We start from the raw sequence: 18,894 nt of genomic DNA, 5'->3' as shown, positions 1-18,894 counted from the left end.
CCTACAGCACTCATCTTCCTCTTTTTTTTCCATGATCCACTTATACAGTTCTACAACGGAAAGAGAGATACTTAATAGACCCATTTATTTCCCTGTCCCTTTACTTTCTGTATTGTTTTTCCACATTTCCATAGTTGTGTCTACATCATCTTTTTCCTGTCACATCTTATATATTTTCATTATTGTTCCTTTATTCCTAGTTATCTTTTTCCTTCCCTTTCTTGTTGGTGAAATTGAAGTGCTCTGGTTCATGTACTCCTCTTCTTAAAAGCATTATTTTTCACTATTATTTTTTCTGGCTTTTCTTTCTGATCTGTGAAATTTGCAAGAACATGTCTTCACATGTATTTAAAACTGTCTTAATATTTTGTCTCTGTAAAGTACTATTAAGCATCATTTACCTGAACTCGATAAACCGAAGATTTTAATCTTAGACTACTGGCATAACAGTGTACAAAGCTCATAGAGTTCATGAATGTGAAATGCTTGAGATAAAAAGGCAAGATATGGAAGGACATACTAATTTCAAAGTTAGTTCTTTTTGTTATGTTAGTTTTCAGTGGCAATTATTTGAGGCTTTGCCTGAACATGTATTATTTAAGTTCATCACAGTCATTTAGGATGTCATCACCATTTTGTGCCCCGTTCTGTGCCCTTGCACTCTCACAATGACTGATGGGATTCACAACCACAGACATGGCTGCACAACCTGCAGTCATGTCCACTCCTGGGTTTGGACTTTGCTCAACATGCCACTGACCTGGGAGGATGCAGCCAGCCTGAGAGCATGCTATAAAAAATAGGAATGTTGCCATTCAACTGTGATTTAATTGCAGAGGAAGAGCACTTGAACAAAAGCTAACTTTACTGACACTGGCAGGGAGAGCTCTATTCTGTGGAGCTGTGTGTAAATGGTGGTTAAAGTAACCTCTAACAAGAAGGATCTTAGTACTTAAATAATGGGATCATGGGGTCATATGAAATCCCCTCTAAGATGGCAGACTCTTTATATAAATCATGGGGGCATAATCTCTCCAAAAAGCACAAAAAACAAAGAGGGCTCAGTACACAGTGGGTCTACAGATCACTCAAGTTTAAGTCCTCTCTAAAAAAAGGGAATTCAGTATGTAAATAGTGAGAGAACAGTGTCATTTTGCACCATCATTACAATGAGGAAATTATTTTTAATATGGAAAAAGCAATCCTTTTTGCTTCTCTTTGGAAGTCTGTCACTCATGCTGTGACATGCATTTCTAGACATATGTACAGCGAGGACTGCCCTGCCCACTCCAAGAGGCTTCCTGAGACATTGTCATATTACCAGCTTCCTTCCTAGTGTGCAGATGTGTCCGTTCTACTCAGGGCTTACATCAGGCATGTGATGTCCATAGTCTTGCTGCTCCCCTCCCTCTTCATGATGTCCCTTGCTGCTCACATTGTACCCCTGTTCCGATTCCCTGTGCTCCCAGCTTTTTGCAAATGGTCCTGACTCCATCAAGTGGTGGCTTTTGTTTGGTCTGAAATACTGCCAACTGCCCTGACTCAAAGCAGAGGGACTTTCAGAGTGCTCTCAGGACTATCTGGAGGTAACACGCTGCTTCCCAGTGTGATGCATGGAGGCAGGCACTGCAGAAAAAAGCAGTAGCTCAATGGCACATGGAAGGAGACACAGCCTTCCTAGAGTGTTTATTTAAAATGAGCACGTCAAAGATCTGGTGTGGAGGCGTCATTTATACAAGTGGAATACATTGTACATAAGTCCTGTTCTTTATGGGGCAAGATGCAAGGTGGCCTTAAATGAAGCCTGTTTTTCCAGGAAGCTATAGATCACTGGGGCCTTGGTCCTGGGTCTTCCCAAGCAATGCTACCAAGATTCTGTGGAATGCTATGCAAACCAGTGAGCCCTGGGTCTAAACCCATCCAGTACATTTCTTCTGAGAACTCAAGCCTGTTTTCAGATTATATTTGCAAGAGCAAAGGGCTCTCGTCTTATCCCATGGGTCATCCTGCTATGCAGACTATCACTTTGACGTGAGAGAGCATTTATACTATATTTGAAACATGTTATAATGTGAGAATGAGATTATGCTCAAATATCCTCACATGAAATGACATGTAAGTCTTTTATTGCATGTTTTTTCACAGGCAAAACATCTTATTACATTTTTATACGTAATGCAGTTATGTCTACATCCATATGTTGCACTTAGGGGGAGAAGAATAGCTTCCATTATGAATGTACACACATCTTCAACTCAAACAGGCCCACTTACAGAGATATAAATCCCACTGAGGAACATAAGTTCTGACAGGTCTTTTGTATCTTCTGCTCAGAAGAAGTACATCTCCCTGGTGTAAGATCAGAGGGATGTCTTTCATCTTGAACAGAAGTTACATTGGTATAACTGAGAGTGAAATATTTCTCTGCGCTTAGCAGGGCTCTGTCATTTGGATTATGTGTCTATGTATATTTCTGATAAAATTGTTGCCTTTGTTTAACTCAAGAAAGATAACTGCTGTGAAAAGCATAGATTTCCATCATTAAAATAATACTGGCTTGTGCTTCGATCTGGTAACAGGTTTGTACAATTCTGGTGAAATAGTAATAATATTATGTGTATATGCATGTATGGAGTGAGTGTGTGTATATATGTGCATATGTAAATGGTATTTACATACTCTTCAAATCTGTGCTTCTAAAAGGAGACTGATCTGGTAGTCCAAGAGGCTAAGAACCTCTGAAAACACAGGCCACACACATACTTATTAGATTTCTGGTGCTTGCTGAGGCCTAATCCTGAATACACTGAAATCAAGAGCAACATTTTCAGTGACTTCCCAAGCACAGAATCAGGCCTGCTCTCCATCCATAGGTGAAATACTTGAGTAAGCTTCACTAGAGCAGAAAAAAAGAGTGGCAGGCAAATTTTCAAGTTAACTCTGTAATCACAGGAAAAAGAGCCATTCCACTACAGGACAGGGTGTCAGTCCTCATGGTGGCTTCAGCTGAGATCTTCAGATACTTAAAGAGTTGATATATGTTTAAAGTACTCTTTTGGATGGAGACTAATTACTGGTTTAAATTCCATGAAATGGCTGTGTGTACAAGGACTTAATCAATGATTAAAGAGACAATAAGGGGCACTGACAGCCTAGTTCTAACTCAACATCAGTTTTCATTATATTCCATGTTTTTTGTGCTTATGAACACTCCTTGCAAGGAGTGATTTGAAAAACAATAACTTTTTGAAAACAAGTTTTTGAAGACAATAACTTTCCATGGGTGTCATCAGTGTAGCTGTGGGCTTTTCTATTCCTCCAGAGCAGTTTAAGTCAGTATAATCCCAAGGAAGGTACAGAGTTGTTGGGATCAGGGTTGTGTAATGGTAGGAATTTGTCTTTTTCTCCTTTAAAAGACGCTTAGAGCAAAGTTTTGGAACTCTATTTGATTGTATGTCAGAAAGGTGAACTGATTCTGCCCATTTTCCCCCTATTTCTGCTCCTGGAACAGGTGTCTTGTCATGATATGAGAAGTTGTGGCCCACTAGTGATTTTAGGTAATGAGATGCAACTGTTGAGAGGATGGAGAGTTGAGTCTGATCCAAACAGCTGAAAGAATTACTTCTATAGCATTAAGTTTAAAGCATTTTTGTTGCCCATGTTTCCAACATCTGACCAAGCTTATGAGCTTAGCTTTTGTTGTCCACCATAAGCTCAGTCTTCCATCTCAGCCTGAGAATTTATGGAACATCTCTTGGCAATCCAAAGCCGTGGAATCCAACATCCCACTCAACCCCAAAAAAGTTTTTATATCAAATTCCTTCAGAAGTTTTAAAATGTTGTTTGGGGTCTTTTAATCTTCTGTTTTCAATAGTTGTATTTTTTGGCATGTGGCACCTACATAGTTTCAAACATACTTCTTATAAAGACCTGCTTGTGATGTGCTTAAAGGGTGCTATATTATTTGATGTGAATTATAAATAATGTCAAAAAAAATTTGCTCTTCAAGGCAAAATTAAACTCAAGAGAGGGTGATAGTAAAAGAACACCCAAGAGGATGTGGGGAGATTCACGTTCTTCCCACAACAGACCATTACTAGTCATCATCACCAGCCTATGAGATATCAAGACACACCGGTACTTTTTTGTGAGCTGAGGAGCAAATGACTCCAGCTTTGGGTCCTAGGTAAGTTCTTGGCTGTACTCACAGGGTGTGGGGTCAGGAGGATTGAAGGTACAAGAAGGAGCCCAACCTCGGCAGTGTTGGGAGAGAGGGAGTGAGTTGACGCAAGTCCTCCTGCCTCTCCCAATTTGATGTGCAATTTTTAGTCATAAAACTATTGTTTTGCTTGCTGGGCCCTCTATGGTGGCTGGGCCAAGCTCCTTGATAGAAGCCACGATCTGCAACCTTATGAAAGTTACAGGGCCCGGCAGGCTGTTGGTATTTTCAGCTGGATTGAGCCCAGAACAATTTTATTTTCATCAGAAATATTCCCTGGCCCTACCACATGTGCAAGTCTATATGAAACCACCAAGAAGGCTCCCTCCCCCAGCTATCTTATTTAGTTCAAATTCGGCTGCCCAGCAGAACTGTTTCTTATCCAAGCCCTTAGAGACAGGAGAGGAGTGGAGAGGTTTAATTATAATCTTTCTCTCTTTGCACCTCCCACAGTACATTAATGCTTTTCATTAGTCAAAGGCAAAACCTTGCTTTATAAGCTGTGAGAGCTGTCTTTTAAAAACACATCCACCATTAAAAGCGTTCTGAATGGCAGTAACAGCAGTGTAACCCTCATCCACAGGTGTGGGAAATTCACTGGAGGACTGCTGGTGGAGAGGCAAGTTCTATTGGAAAGACATCTGATTCCTATTTCTGCTCACATTACCCCTGATTACCCCTCACATTACAACACTTCTGTGCCCACTGACAATTTCAGTCCAAATGAATGAGAGAAAAGCCTTGACATCCAGGAGCTCTGGATGATTTTTAATTATCCAAATGTTTGGACTTTTATCTGAAGCTTATCCAAAAAATATGAGGCCACTCCTAGAGGCAGCTTGGCAAATATCCTGTCATTTATTCTGTGTGTACGTCTAGAGCATACGTTCATACGGACATATCACTGGAGTGAGTGCATCTGTTTACCTCAGTGGTATAGAAATGCAGGTAAATGAAGAATGACATTTTTGACCCACAATTACAAAGTGATTTGAGTGACACAATGAAATCAGTGTCTGATATTGATGGCAAAGTTGTGAGGACATACGACTGACTTCATTGTCATTGCCTTACAGAATACATAAAGCTGATTTTCCTCTTTGAAAAATTAGTTTCTTTCTGGTACTTTCCCAGAAGATGATAACCCGGAGGTCAGAGAGCACTATGAAAAAGATGAAGACTTAAATATCCTTTCAAGAGGAGTCACTATCGGGCTGTATGCTGAATGTAGCTGTTCTAACTCTAAACTCTTTTTGCCCTAAACACAAAAGCACAAAAGCTGAAAAAGAGGGAGAAGGTCCTGGAAGCAGTCCCACAAAGATGACATGCTTTCCTTGATTCCTCAAGAAATTTTACACAGTTGACTGGGGTCTTTTATTTACATTTTGATGGTCTCTTATCTTGTATTTTAATAGGAAATCTGCTGAATGTCTAAAATGCCTTTTGGCAGTCAGACTTTTTGTTGCTGATCTCTGACTTAAAAACAGTTTAACTTATCAAGACGCTTTGGGGTAGATCTGGTGTAGTGGATTGGTTCATTTGGTTTTTAAATGCTTTTTTTTGGATCACTTGTAATAATCACTTACATTGCATATGGCCATTTATGCTTGACAGGTTGATGGGGACTTTAATATACATAAAACTTTCTCTGTCAGGACTTATGCCTCCCCGTCAGATTTTATCCTGCAGTAGAGAGGGTTCATGTACAGTTGCTGACAGATAAAATAAGCTCCTCCAGCAGCTGCAGCTCTGCCTCCCACAGATTTTTTTATGCTCTGATTCTCTGTCCCCAGCTAAGTGTTGAGAAAACACAGGGCTGTGCCGGAACATACAGGCAGGAGCGCGGCACCAGACCTGCAAGAGGGATGATGACTTAGCCATGACCATCTTCTGTAGACGGACACTAAATGTTTTGTCATCTTTCTTTAGCCCCAGCTGCAGGAGACAGGTCATAGCAAGAAAACTCTTGTTCTATTCTAAAGAAAAGTGCATTTCCAGCCTGGATTACTTTAGAGAAAACCTAAAAGGCAAGAAACTTGTTTTAAAAAAAGATTTAAAGTCATGAATCACATAAAGACTGAAAAAGCTTATGAATTTAAAGTCTGTCTCATGGTCTTAAGGACCTGAATCCTGAATTTGAAACTCTTGGGTTTGAATATGGGGACCCATGTTGTGCGGTTCAGAAGGCAAGCCCTAAGGTGTTTTACAAGCCTGATTCAATCGCAGAGTTGAGGTATGCAGATATTATATCTGATATGAAAAGTTGCCCAGCATCTGTCATTTTCACAGAAGCCAATAGAAACTGCAAACACTCAGCTCTGAAGGATCAGACTTTTAATCATTAATATGTTTCCAGATCTATAAAAAAATATTTCCTAAGATACTTTATTTCTGCAAGAAATTCCCTGTTGGCAAGAGACTTTTCATAGCTCCTTAAAGACCTATAAGGAACTGTGGAAGAAATAAAGAGGGGTTTTACTTATGGAAATTAGACCTACTGGAGAGCAACTGAAAGTGTTTTTATGAGTCTTTATAATAAAACTACGGTAGCAGTTCCATGTTGATTTTTGTTGTAAGACCAAATATTCTATTCTTCTTCTTTTTCCAAGCCTAATTTTTTCCCACCTGAAGCTTCACGTGTGGTCTCTTGGCAAAGGAGAATATTTTTGTAAAGTTTAAGGCTGATCTGATAAGGTTTTTTTAGGTAAGGAGATATTTCATAGAACATAAAGATATTTCACTTTGAGAATTTCTTCAAACCTTTCCTTGTTCATCTAAAAGTTGAAAACTGCTTACACTAAAAAATTTTCCAGTTTGGTTTTATATTTGCCTTTAATGAGATACAGCTCATAAACACAGTTTTAGTCACTTCAGTGGTACCAAAATCTGGGGGTTTATTAAGTTTTCAGCGAAGGTAATTTTGAAGAATAGAATGAAAAGAACATAATATATGAGAGGTTATGCTGATAGAAGATTATAATATTGTACATAGGTGTGTCAAACAGCATGAAGATATGAAACAGAGGAGACAACAAAGTTAAATGTATGCTAGAAGCTTTGAAATAATTAAGGTGTTCCTGTGTATTAAAATTATCCAGCCTTCCTTTTGTATTGATGACAAGCATTTTTGTAAGTACTTTGTTCCACGTAAATGGAACCCATACTGTTCATGTCTAATAACTGGTTTCTAATAGTAGCTGAGAACTGTCATATTCCCTCATTGTCTTGGTGCACAAGTAGCAGTTCCTGAAAGGAAAAAATAAGGAAAGGGTAGTTTCAGTGGGAGCACTACACTGAATTTTACATAGACCTATCAAAGTGGACAAAAGTTGAAGGGCCCCATAGATCACAGACAGTTCTGTAGTGATATTTTGAGCTATCCCAAGTATCCCTGAAGGGAGCTCTGGGGCAGAGAAACTTCATTCCTGGACAAGGAAAAGAGCATGTAGCAGAGATGTCTCTTCTCCATTTTTAAATGCCTTTAAGTAAAATTTTAGCAAACAAGTTACAAGGTTTTGTTAATGGACTCACTTTAGCTTGTGATACACGGCCTGATCACAGAGGTCACCAAATCTGAGCTCTGTTTGTGACTGCTTGTTCCAGGCTTTCCTCTATGGCCATGGCTGTTGCAGTGCTAGCCCTCAGGTTTGCCTCCCTTTTCACGTGTTGGATTGCTGACTTTTCCTCCTCCTTCTCAATGTCTCTGAGTGGCACTTGAGTTGAAGCCCACAGAGATTTCACTTCAGTTTCTATTAAGGCAGCTTCTGGAGATGTTCTGTGAGTTTTGCCATTTTGTTTTTCTCAGGACAAAAATTGTAGAAGATAAAGTGATTCCTTTAATCTCTGCCCCAGCAGACAAGTGCCACTTCTTTCCGTGTGCTCTCCTCTCCTTCATTCCTGTTCTCTACTTTTTCTACCTTTACATTGATAAATCCCATTGATAAATCCATGCCTACTTTCTTCAGCAAAGAACTTTTTATTTCCTTCTTATTTTTGTTCCTACTGATACTTTTTAGTGCCTTTGGTTATATTTTTAGAGAAATTTATATCCAGAAAGGAGGGAAAACATGGGCCCCCTCTTCTGATTATGCCATTACACCTACCCTGTGTACAGTAGAATGTATATCCTGTTTTCTTCTCAATTACAGCAGAACATAAATCCACCTAAATCTTTACCACATGCAAATACACTATGTTGAGTAGGGAAGAGATTGCCTGGTTGTTCTCTGTAAACTTTTGTTGAGGTCTGATGAAGAGTGGGTGCGGAGGAGGACTCTAACAGCAGGGCCCAGCTGTTTGGTCACCATCACAGTCTTCTGCTTTCTCCCTGTAAGTTTCTCAAGGGGACCTGGGGCTGTATCTGCTCAAATTTGGCTCATTATAAACTCTGCCAGATCAAAACGTCATTTCAATCACAATGCAACTATTGTAGGGTAAGATGTTATACCCAGGGTAACAATAACTTCTGTATTTCTGTTTCAATGAAAGACCCTCACCACAGAGAATAAGAGCAATGCCAGGCAGGCAGACATAGTAGGTTGGTTTCTGATACAAGGGTTAACTCGCGCACCTGATCTCAGTCAAATAAATTCAAAGTTTCACAGAAGCTGCACAACAGCTTGTTTTCCTTCTTATGCAGCTTCACATTTCTCATTGTAATGAGTACCTGTAGCAGAAGTACCAGTGAATAACACAAAACTTTTTTTTTACTTTTTTTTTCTGTCTTTCTCACGTAACTCAAGATGGAAATTGTAAACGATCTCATCAGAGTCTATTTTATACTTTTTATAAAACTCTCAGCCGTATTCAATGCTTTTAGCACCTACTTCATTCAGACTTCTGGAGATTCACCCTTCTTTGCCAATCACTGTTTCTGGGATTTGATCTGTATACCTTGCCAGACTGAAATACACTTTTTCTACCATGCTGCTTGTGATGAAGCAGTGACATGTAATACATTCCAACCAGCATCTCTTTTAATGCCTGCCAATTTCAGTGACCTGGGTATCAGGTCTTGGACAAACATTTGGAAGGCAGCATTGAGTTAATAGCTTAAGATATTAACTTAAGGTAAACTTAAGCCTGCAATCGCTCAGTGATTTTCTATGTAGGTTCCAGGGTGTGATGGCATGTAATAACTGGAGTTGTCTTTCTATACTGAAGAAATTCCTTATGTGATGCTTGAATGGCTCCTTCAGAAACTTCACACAGCTGTCTCAAGTACTATACCTGTGGAGAAACAGTCCTTCTTGGATCATGAGGTTGTCCACAACAGTGCTCTTCTCAAAACAAATGGGGTGGTGATAGTAGTATAGGAGGGCTTGGCTGCATTACCTTCTCAGATGTGCATATTGAGTTGCTAAACTTGTCTATAGGTTTTATATATGCATATTATTATTAGGAAGAAATACTTTACTGGGAGGGTGGTGAAACACTGAAATAGGTTGACCAGAACCTATTGTGGATGTCCCATTCCTGGTAGTGTTCAAGGTCAGGTTGGATAGAGCTCTGAGTGACCTGATCTAGTAGAAGGTGTCTCTGTCCATGGCAGGGAAGTTGAAACTAGCTGATCCATAAAGTCCCTTCCAAACCAAACCATTCTAGGATTCTATCATTCAATGGCTAAACCTCTTCAAGAGAAGGAGAGGTTCTGATAATGATAGCATTTTGGATATTTCATGTGGGATTCATTTCACCAACTTCAGCCATCAAAAAGTTTGATTTCTACCATTCCAAAACAGGAGCACAAAGTAAGTAGGATCATCACTTTGCTTGTGTATGTCTCTCTGGTTGACTCCAGAGGGAGCAAATATAAAGCAGCTGAGATGACCCTTTGGAAGTGGAAAGGGGATACCGTCATGTCCTTCAGGGCACAGACATGGTAAACTGTCAAATTACTGTGGTTTAACAATTAATTCATCATCTACCGAGCCATAGTAATTGATTGTGCACATGATCCCGGCCTACCCAAGTTAAGTTCTCACTTTAATCATTCTCTAGAGACACTCCTTAGGTTGTAGTAACTTAATTGCTTGTCATTGTGTATTCGGATCTTATTTTCTCAAAGTGCATGGTCATATTCACCAACTTTGTTCAAGAAAGCCAACTAAATATTGGCTAACTCTCTACATATAGACTGAGACACAAAATTAGAAAAAATGAGAGAAGTAATAGGTCTACAGTTTTTCTTATTCCAAGTAAACCTTCCAAGTAAGGAACAATGCAAATGTACAAAAGTAGTAACAGTTAAATTTCCTTTTGGTGTAAAGTTGGAAGAAAGGCATTAAATCTATCAAAAAGAAAATAAAAACTTATAACAGTCATGTGATATTTTTATTTGCTTTCAAACAGGAGCTGTGTGGCTCAGGGAAGGGATACACCTTTCACTTCTGTGCTCTCCAGTTTTAGCGCTGCCGCAGGCCCTAAGTGAAAATGAGTCTATTGGTCTCATCCAAACCTCAGCGCATGCTAGCCCACATTACAAAACACCAGAGAATTTGGCATGATCAGCAGTTTCTGCTCAAGAGAGGCCCATGACTGCAATAGCAGAGGTGTTAGAGATCAGAATTTGGGAACGTTGGTTGAGTTACGTGGGAAAGCAAAATCCTTGGTCTCTTGCTTTCATTGGGACTGTATTCACTTGGACAAAACAAACACAATATGAACAATCCAAAAAAATATTGATATCACACCAAATGATACTTATAAAAAGGCAAACAGCTCATTACCACCATTCACATAGAGGTCACAGAATGCTTTTTAAGCAGAAATTTCGCTGTACCAGTGAAGCAGTGTAACATCGTTGTTATTTTACAGATGGAAAAACTGAGGTACACAGACACCTTCGTATCCAAGACTGCACAGGAAATCTGTGGCAAGACCAGTACCGGCTCCTGATCACAGGAGTCTGTGTGTTGGGGTTTGGGGAGGAGAACTTGCACTCATTTGCCTGTGGCAGGCGGTAAAGAGCACACAAGCAAAAGTTCAGTGTATCCATTCTCCAAGCCTGAAGCTTAGAGTCTGAAGCTCCAGTCTGAAAAGAAATAGAAATGCAATGAGACTTTTCTGAGGGTGTTTTTTTCCCAAATATTAATTGTTTCTTGGCTGCAGGAGTCATTTTTATACCATAAATAGTTATATATTACATGCTGTTATTTACATAAATTTGCACTGTCTCTAATTTGGAAAGTTTAATAAGAAGAAAACCTGTAGACCAGTGGAATATCAGGCTGATGCTGTCCCTTAGCACCATGTGATGACAAACTGTTCTAGCTAAAATTGGTGAATGTCCTCTTATGTCTCTTTTTCCAGGTTATTGGGTTTTTTCCTGAACTGATATCCACAATAATTCCTCCTTAGATCGTCTGAGCTGTAAACTAAATTAGACATCATTCTGAGTCCTGGACTGCTGGCTATAAATGCAGTTGCTTGGAGTAAAATCAACCACCCAGAACAAACCAACCTTGGTGAAGCAATGCTTAAGTGCTGTGACAGAAGCGGCTCACATGGGAGTGAACCCAGAGGAAAACCAGTCATTCCTCAGATGGGATCTCCCTGAGTTTTCTTCAAGCCTGGCGATGTCACCACATGTCCCCAGATTGTCACTTCTACAAACTATTCTCCTCCTTCATTCCCAAATGCTTTGGACTGCTTTTAGTGACACCAATCTCCTTCATATCTTTAATTCTTTGAAGGCTCCCTCCTAATTTGCTGCTTGCTCTCCACAGAAACAGTGAGTCGTGAGTCATTAGATCCCACATGAACTTCTCAGTGGATTCCTTAATCAAAAATAATTACTTGGATGCTTGTCACCCAGTTACCCTGCATTGCAATGAGCCCCATTAAATGAGATTACTGCCTGAGGACACAGCCATGTTCACTAAGCATCAACCTAGTGTTAAAAGCAGCACAGAGCTGCAGGACTTCTTGGAGCTTACATGTACCTCGACAGCCTTTGGCAAGGGGACTATCCACTGTAGGGCAGTGGCTTTTTGTTAGAAATTGTACCGGACACCATCTTTCAGTGGTGTCCCTCATGTGAGCTTTCTGCCTGTGAGGAACGAGACGGGAAGCAAAAGGAAGTCACAGGGGACTTGGTGCAGCAAACCTCAGGCTGGCTGTTGAACAGCACATTCAGGTAACAGTATCACCAGATTGCAGAGTGAAGCACCGGCTGAAAATAATAGGGGGAAGCCTCCAGGAAGAAAGCAAATAAGAGTCCAACTGTGATGGTTTCTTTGAGCTGAAACATCTTGCTAGTTTTTAAAGCCAAAACACAGTGGCTGTGTTAATGCTGCTCGGGTTTAATATCCCACCTTCTTAAAACAGCCTTGGGGGAGTGAAACTCAGTCTGAAATGACAAGTTTCCCAAAGGTGAGTTCATAGATCACAAAATGTGGAGATGGAAAGAATCTATTCAATCATCTGTCCCATCTCTCTGCCAGTTCAAAATTACTCCCCATGATGTTTTTAACATAACTGCTTTTCTCATTAAAAAAAAGTGGGGGAAGAAACACTTAAAAATGGTCAATGAGATTTTCTATCAAAAACTGTTTGATTCCTTGACTAATTCTAGTGTCTGCTGTTGCTTTGTGCAGGAGAGTTCAGCATGTGCCAGGATAAAGAGTGAACCAATATTTTCTGGAGGGACTCTTCCACCATCTGCAACATCCAGCAACTGGGAAAATCCTCCCAGTATTTGGGTTGCCTCTGCATTTTCTTAACTGTATTCCATTTTTCCTCCCTTTGCATGAGACTGAAGACTTCTTCTTTCATGGTAGTTTTCTGTGTGGTTATGGACTAGCCAACCTGGAAAGTGCTACTAAGTCCTCCCTCAAATATTACATGCAGAATGAGACACACCTTTGCTAAAATAATGGAAATAAGCCATGAATGTAAAAAGTGGTTTGGACAGTGCAGTTATGAAAAAAAATCATCTATTTCACTGTGGGGAAGAGAAAAACAAAGAATGTTTTTCACCTTTGAGGATTTCATGAGCAACATTATTTTTTGTCCCCAGTTTAATTTATGTCCCTGTGTAGCAGAGTCTGGATTTCTTTTAAATTTCTGGTTTGACACTGCAGCCTGTTTCACCCCCAGCACAAGTTTCTTATTTCCATCTCAAAGTCCAGATGTCCTGGGGCCCTTTCAGGTCTCCTTGATGACATTTGGGACAACCCTATCCATGCTAAAAAAGCTCAGGAAACCAAAGACAACACATATATTACTCAGAATATCCTGTTAACACCGATAAATAATAATCTGTGGGGCGGCAAGACTTTTCCCTGCTCCATCTGGCATTGATGCTGCAGTGGGATGGGTGCCAGCAAGACTCTGGCTTTGTATGGAGTCCACCCATTTCAACTCTGGGTCTTCTCAGCCCATGCCACAGACACTATGGCCACTTTTGGACTGCTGAGGTGTGAAACACTTAGGTCAGTGTAACATCAGAGCTGACAAAGATGTATTTTGTCAATTTGGAGTATTAAAATTAAGAGCTTCTTGCTCCGCTCATCTCTTGCATTCCTCACAGTGAAATGGAAGAATGCGTACAAAGTCGTGCAACAAGCTGTCTTATCAGCTTCAAAAGCAGTGGCCCACACAAGTAAATGTCCTTACTATACAGTCTTGTAATTTAAGATTATTTAATCAAAGGGGTCAGAAAGCAAGAGGTTGTTGTTGTTTGTTGGTTCTTTTTCCCAAAGAAAGCACTTCAGCCACTTCCAAAATTGGCCTGACTTTTGACAGCAGTGTCTACCCACAGATACAAGATATGAATTGCTTAATAATCTGTGAAGATTATAGGAGCCATGCCATGCCTGACTCACCACCAGTTATTTCAAAAGGTAAAATGAAAATGATTAGCAGATCTTTTTCGAAAGTGGCTATGGTAGTTTTCCTGCATGTGCATGTGGGTGTTGCTGTGTCTCCTGGCAATAGCAGTACTGCACCCACTCTCACTGGTGTGCAATGGCAGCAGCCAAACAAAGCTCAGGGCTTGGACATCTTAATGTTAATAGCCTTCCAAGGAACAATGCAAAGAAATGGAAGAAAAGCTTGAAAATGTGATTTCCTGAAAAGAAAAAAAACCCAAAGAAGTAAAGTCTTTGGGTTAAAGACTATTATTGCAGCACTAAGCATCTTTCCTTCATGAGATTTTATGTTGAAAGCTTTCAGCATTTCCAGAGCTGCCATTAAAACGAGGAAGACCCAGTGCTACTCTGTTTTCTGTAGTCTTATGCTGCTAATAAGTGTTGAGCCATTAGCATGATTCTGAACACAAAACTTACCTATTGGATGGCATGGGACAGTAAAAGTGGCACATTCTTGCTGATGAGCCTACAATTTTGCACCAGTTGTGAGGCTTCTCTTCACTGCTATAATTTTTTTCCTCCTCAGGAGAGGTAGGTGCTATACTGGTACATTACAACTAGTGAAGGCAGAGTTGCACTTATGTATCACCAAAGTAACAATGTAATTTAAAAACAAACAAACAAACACCAAACTATCCCTTGACAAAGCTGCAGATTTCCAGCGCTTTGGTGGGTTCAGAAAACACTGTATTTCAAACTAGCCTTTCCACAGCATTCGAGTTCCTGTGCTTTCAATCCCAGCAGATAGCATGGAAGTGGGTGGAAATTTATTAGCAATAAAAAAGAATAGCGATAGGTAAGCTGGTTATTTTGATCTTCTGAAAAAAATGAGGGGGAAATGCACAGAGAAGTTTCTTTCTTTTATTTAATTATTTATTTATTTTCCTTTCTTTTTCTCCTTTTCCTGTCTCCTGTCTCCCCGATCTTCTCCCCCTCCCCATCCCATGCCCATGCTGCCCAGCCCCGCCTTCCACCACACTCTCAGCCGTCCGCAGCAGGGTTTTCCGCTTTTAATTCCTCCCGCCTTTTCATCCCTCCCCCCCACCCCGTCTCCTCTCCGCGCCCAGTTCCTCACACTCCCGCCACCCATGGCAGGGCCGCCGGGCCAGGCCCGGCTCCCGCTCCCGCTCCCGGCGCGCGCAGCCCCGCGCAACCTCCGCCGCCCGCGCACCGACGGCGACTCGACAGCGCCACCCGCTGGGGGGCGCCGCAAGCGCGGCCCCGCGCAGTCCCCGCGCCCGCCGCGGGCGCCCTGGGGACGCGGGAAGATCTGAGGGCGGGTCGGGCTGCGGCGCTCCCGGCTCCTCCCGCAGCAGGGACGGCACCAGGATGCCTGATAGACACCGATGCACGCCTATTCCGCCATCCCGGGGGCTGCGCCCGGCTCCGAGGACGCCGGAGGGACTCCTGGAGGGCACTGGCCTAGCTCCGTCACCAACTCATGTTGGTTTTCTTTTGGGGGAAACAGTGTTGCACTGGACATTGAAGTTACGCACGCCCACGTACAGTACTGTGAGCTGGGCAGCAACGTGAAAAGCTGGTAATACCAAACCCGAGTAGTCATGTCTCATCCCAGGCTGGCACACACACAGATTCTGGGACCCTTCCTGAGTTGTCCGTTCCCAGCCCAGGCTTGGCCTTGTCTTGCCCATGGGAGGGACCACCAGGGGCTCTGGGAGCTGAGGTCCCCTGCGGCTGGGCCTGCTCAACAGGCAGCAGCTCTCAGCTGTCATCCCTGCGTGCCACAGCTCCTCCTCTGCGGAGCAGCCATGCAGAGCCACGGGTGACAAACATGGAGCTGTGTGCAGCACTAAGTATCACAGGGGTGCTTATTCGGGGAACACTGTCTGCTCTACTGTACACAGTAGAGCAGGAGCCTTCAGGCAAAACCTTTCACATTTTGTCTATACAAAAGGGAAGCATGTCGAAGGACTGGCAAAACTGTACCTTGACAATTCCTTCTTTCCATTGTGTGCTTTATGCCACCGCCATAACAGCGCTCCCTGCACGCTGACTAAGCTAAGAGAGAAACCAGAACATTCTGTGGTGCAGTGCATTTATAAAATCAGTTTTCCTAGAGAAGTTTTGGGTGCTTTGCATAACATTTTTGTAGCACGTGTAAAATTGCACATAACTAAACACAAGTTTAGCAACTTCTGAACTGTCTGAAGAGGCTCAAAGTGCCAATCACTTCTAAGCAATGGGATATTCAGCTTAAAATTGTTAAAAATACTCAATTTCTAGCTGTGGTTGTCCATCAGATATTGCACATTTAGCCTGGCACCAAGTGTTTGAAGTTGGCTGTGAAGGAAACACACTTTAACATTTGACAGATAAGAAGCTGTGTTTGTTTGAAGCTGGTCAGGAATTCAGAAGGCTAAAGCAATTTCAGAATAGGGATTCACAGGCACAGATATGCTGCTCAAAGGTGAATTGCAGGTGAAATGTACTATAGGGATATGAAAAGGTTTCCTAGATGGTAGGACTGGTCAGAGCAAAAACTAACACCTTCTGGAAAAAGTGTTCCAGACTTCTATTCTGATTTAAATCTCAAACTATTTCAAGCATCTAAAATGAAATGCAGGGCAGTTACCATGAGAATTATTTAGGAAAAAATATTTATTAAAAAATCATTACATTTTTTCCTAATTTATTTTTTCAGCCTTCAAATTTCATTTTAGATTTTGGAAACAAAATTCAAGTAATTCTGTACATGCAACAAAAAGACTGTATGTGTACATTTTTTTTGCATTACTATGTAAGTTTTTTATTTCCCTGGACTGCTTTGCCTCATTTGTTAGCCTGAACCTCATGTGCAGAGTGTAATAGGAAAATACTTTTACCATTTAGAATCGTTGGTACATTCATGCTCAAGGTTTCCTTGCTGGTTCAGTTTCTTATTCACTAATTCCTTGATGTAGCAAGTGTCTCTTGTGTTTGAAATCTCACATGCTGATGGGAAACATCCTGATCCTTTAGCTGCTATTGTTGGAAGACCCTGTTGAAACAACAGAGTACATGTTCAAGCAAAGACTGCTCATGTGAGTAAGGATTTGAGTCATCCAAGCCCAAAAGGACTTCTAAGGAGGAGGAAGATGTTTCATCAAATGCCTGGTAGCAGGAGATGTAAATACATAACTCAGGCAAAGAGGCTGATTTTGTGGATCATACGCCCAGCAGTTTTGCTAAATTAGGTGGTGTTATTTGGAAAGCACAACAGAAAAGATGTATACAGAGAGCTCTGAATCAAAGATCACAGAATGACAGAATATGCTGAGTTGGGAGGGACCCACAAATTTCAGCGAGTCCAACCCTTATCCCTGCACAGGACACACCCAAGAGTCATACTGTGTGCCTGACAGTATTGTCCAAAATTCTTCTTGAACTCTGTCAGGCTTGGTGCTGCAGCCACTTTGCTGCTGAGCCTGTTCCAGTGCCCAGCTGCCCTCTGGGTAAAGAACCTTTTTCTAGTATACGACCTAAACCTCCCCTGACACAACTTCAAGCCATTCTCTCAGATCCTGTCACTGGTCACCACAGAGAAGAGATCAGTGCCTGCCTCTCCTCTTCCCCTCATGAGGAAGTTGTAGGCTGTGATGAGGTCTCCCCTCAGTCTCCTCTTCTCCAGGTTGAACAGACCAAGTGGCCTCAGCCGCTCCTCATATGGCTTCCCCTCAAGGCCATTCATCTTCTTCGTTGCCCTCCTTTGGATGCTCTCTAAGAATAGCTTAAATGCTCCAGTGTAGGATGTTGGGGTGGGTATATGAAATCACAGAGATGCAAGCAGTGCTTGTTCTCCTTCTGAACCCAAAGTGAAGCATTTTTGGATTAAAAACTGAGCTTTTTTTAGGGGTGGCATCAGTGTGGCAGTTTGTGTGGCACACGAGCTGATGACAGCATTATCATTGAGAGAGGGCAGCTACTTCCCTTGCACCATCCTTGCTTAATATGTTGAAGGCAGGAAGGGAGAAGTTAGGTTATTCTCTCTGAAGCCCTAATTTTCACCTGCTGCATAGCAAACATGATATACTGCAAAGAGAAGCTTTCACCCTGTCTTAAGAGCTGCTCACCCTGATGGGAGACTACCAGCCTGCTGAAGCCATGAGGCTGGATGAGCTGTGAATCCCCATGCCAGGAGCATGTTGGATGTTCATATCTTCTACCATGCTTCATCTCGATTAAGGCATGATTAAACAGGACCTTGAGCTGCAAACATGCCAAGGGGTAACTTGATATAAATGAGCAGCTGCATAGATCTCCTGCAAGGGGGTGAGTTGCACATTTTGCAATTAGGCTGAGCTAATTGTATGTGCACAGGCAGTTGCCACAGCTCAGCTGATGGGTGGTAACTTATTAAACCACAGTAATGTGAGCACTCTGAGTCATGAAACCATACGCAAAGTGTTTGCAGACTCAGGGCCTGAGAACCCACTGCCCTCCCTTTCCGTTGCAACGTCATCTCGAGGACAAGGAGAGGAATTGAAAACCTGTTCTGTACACTCTGATGCAAGATGAAGTTTCCCACGAGATTATTAAATTTCTAGGCAGAATTTAAAAGACTTTAACAATGTTTTCTTTTTAAATGACCTTGAATCAAAATATTCGTTTTAAGTGGGAATGTTTGGGAAAGAAAGAGTTCTGGAAATTTTCAGCATAGACACTAATTCTTGTAAAAAAACATGAAGAATGATATTCAGAAGGTCTAAATTTCCCCTAAGTCTCTGGGCCTTGTGTTTTCTACCTGCTAGGGATCTCTGCAGTCCTGGAGCCATCCCGAAGGGAACCTGTGCAATGTGATGGAAC

The sequence above is a fragment of the Corapipo altera genome, unplaced genomic scaffold (genome assembly GCF_003945725.1).
Source record: "Corapipo altera isolate COAL_440 unplaced genomic scaffold, ASM394572v1 0, whole genome shotgun sequence".
Lineage (NCBI taxonomy): Eukaryota > Metazoa > Chordata > Aves > Passeriformes > Pipridae > Corapipo > Corapipo altera.
The sequence above is the reverse complement of the archived record's forward strand: the minus strand, read 5'-3'. Positions refer to the sequence as shown.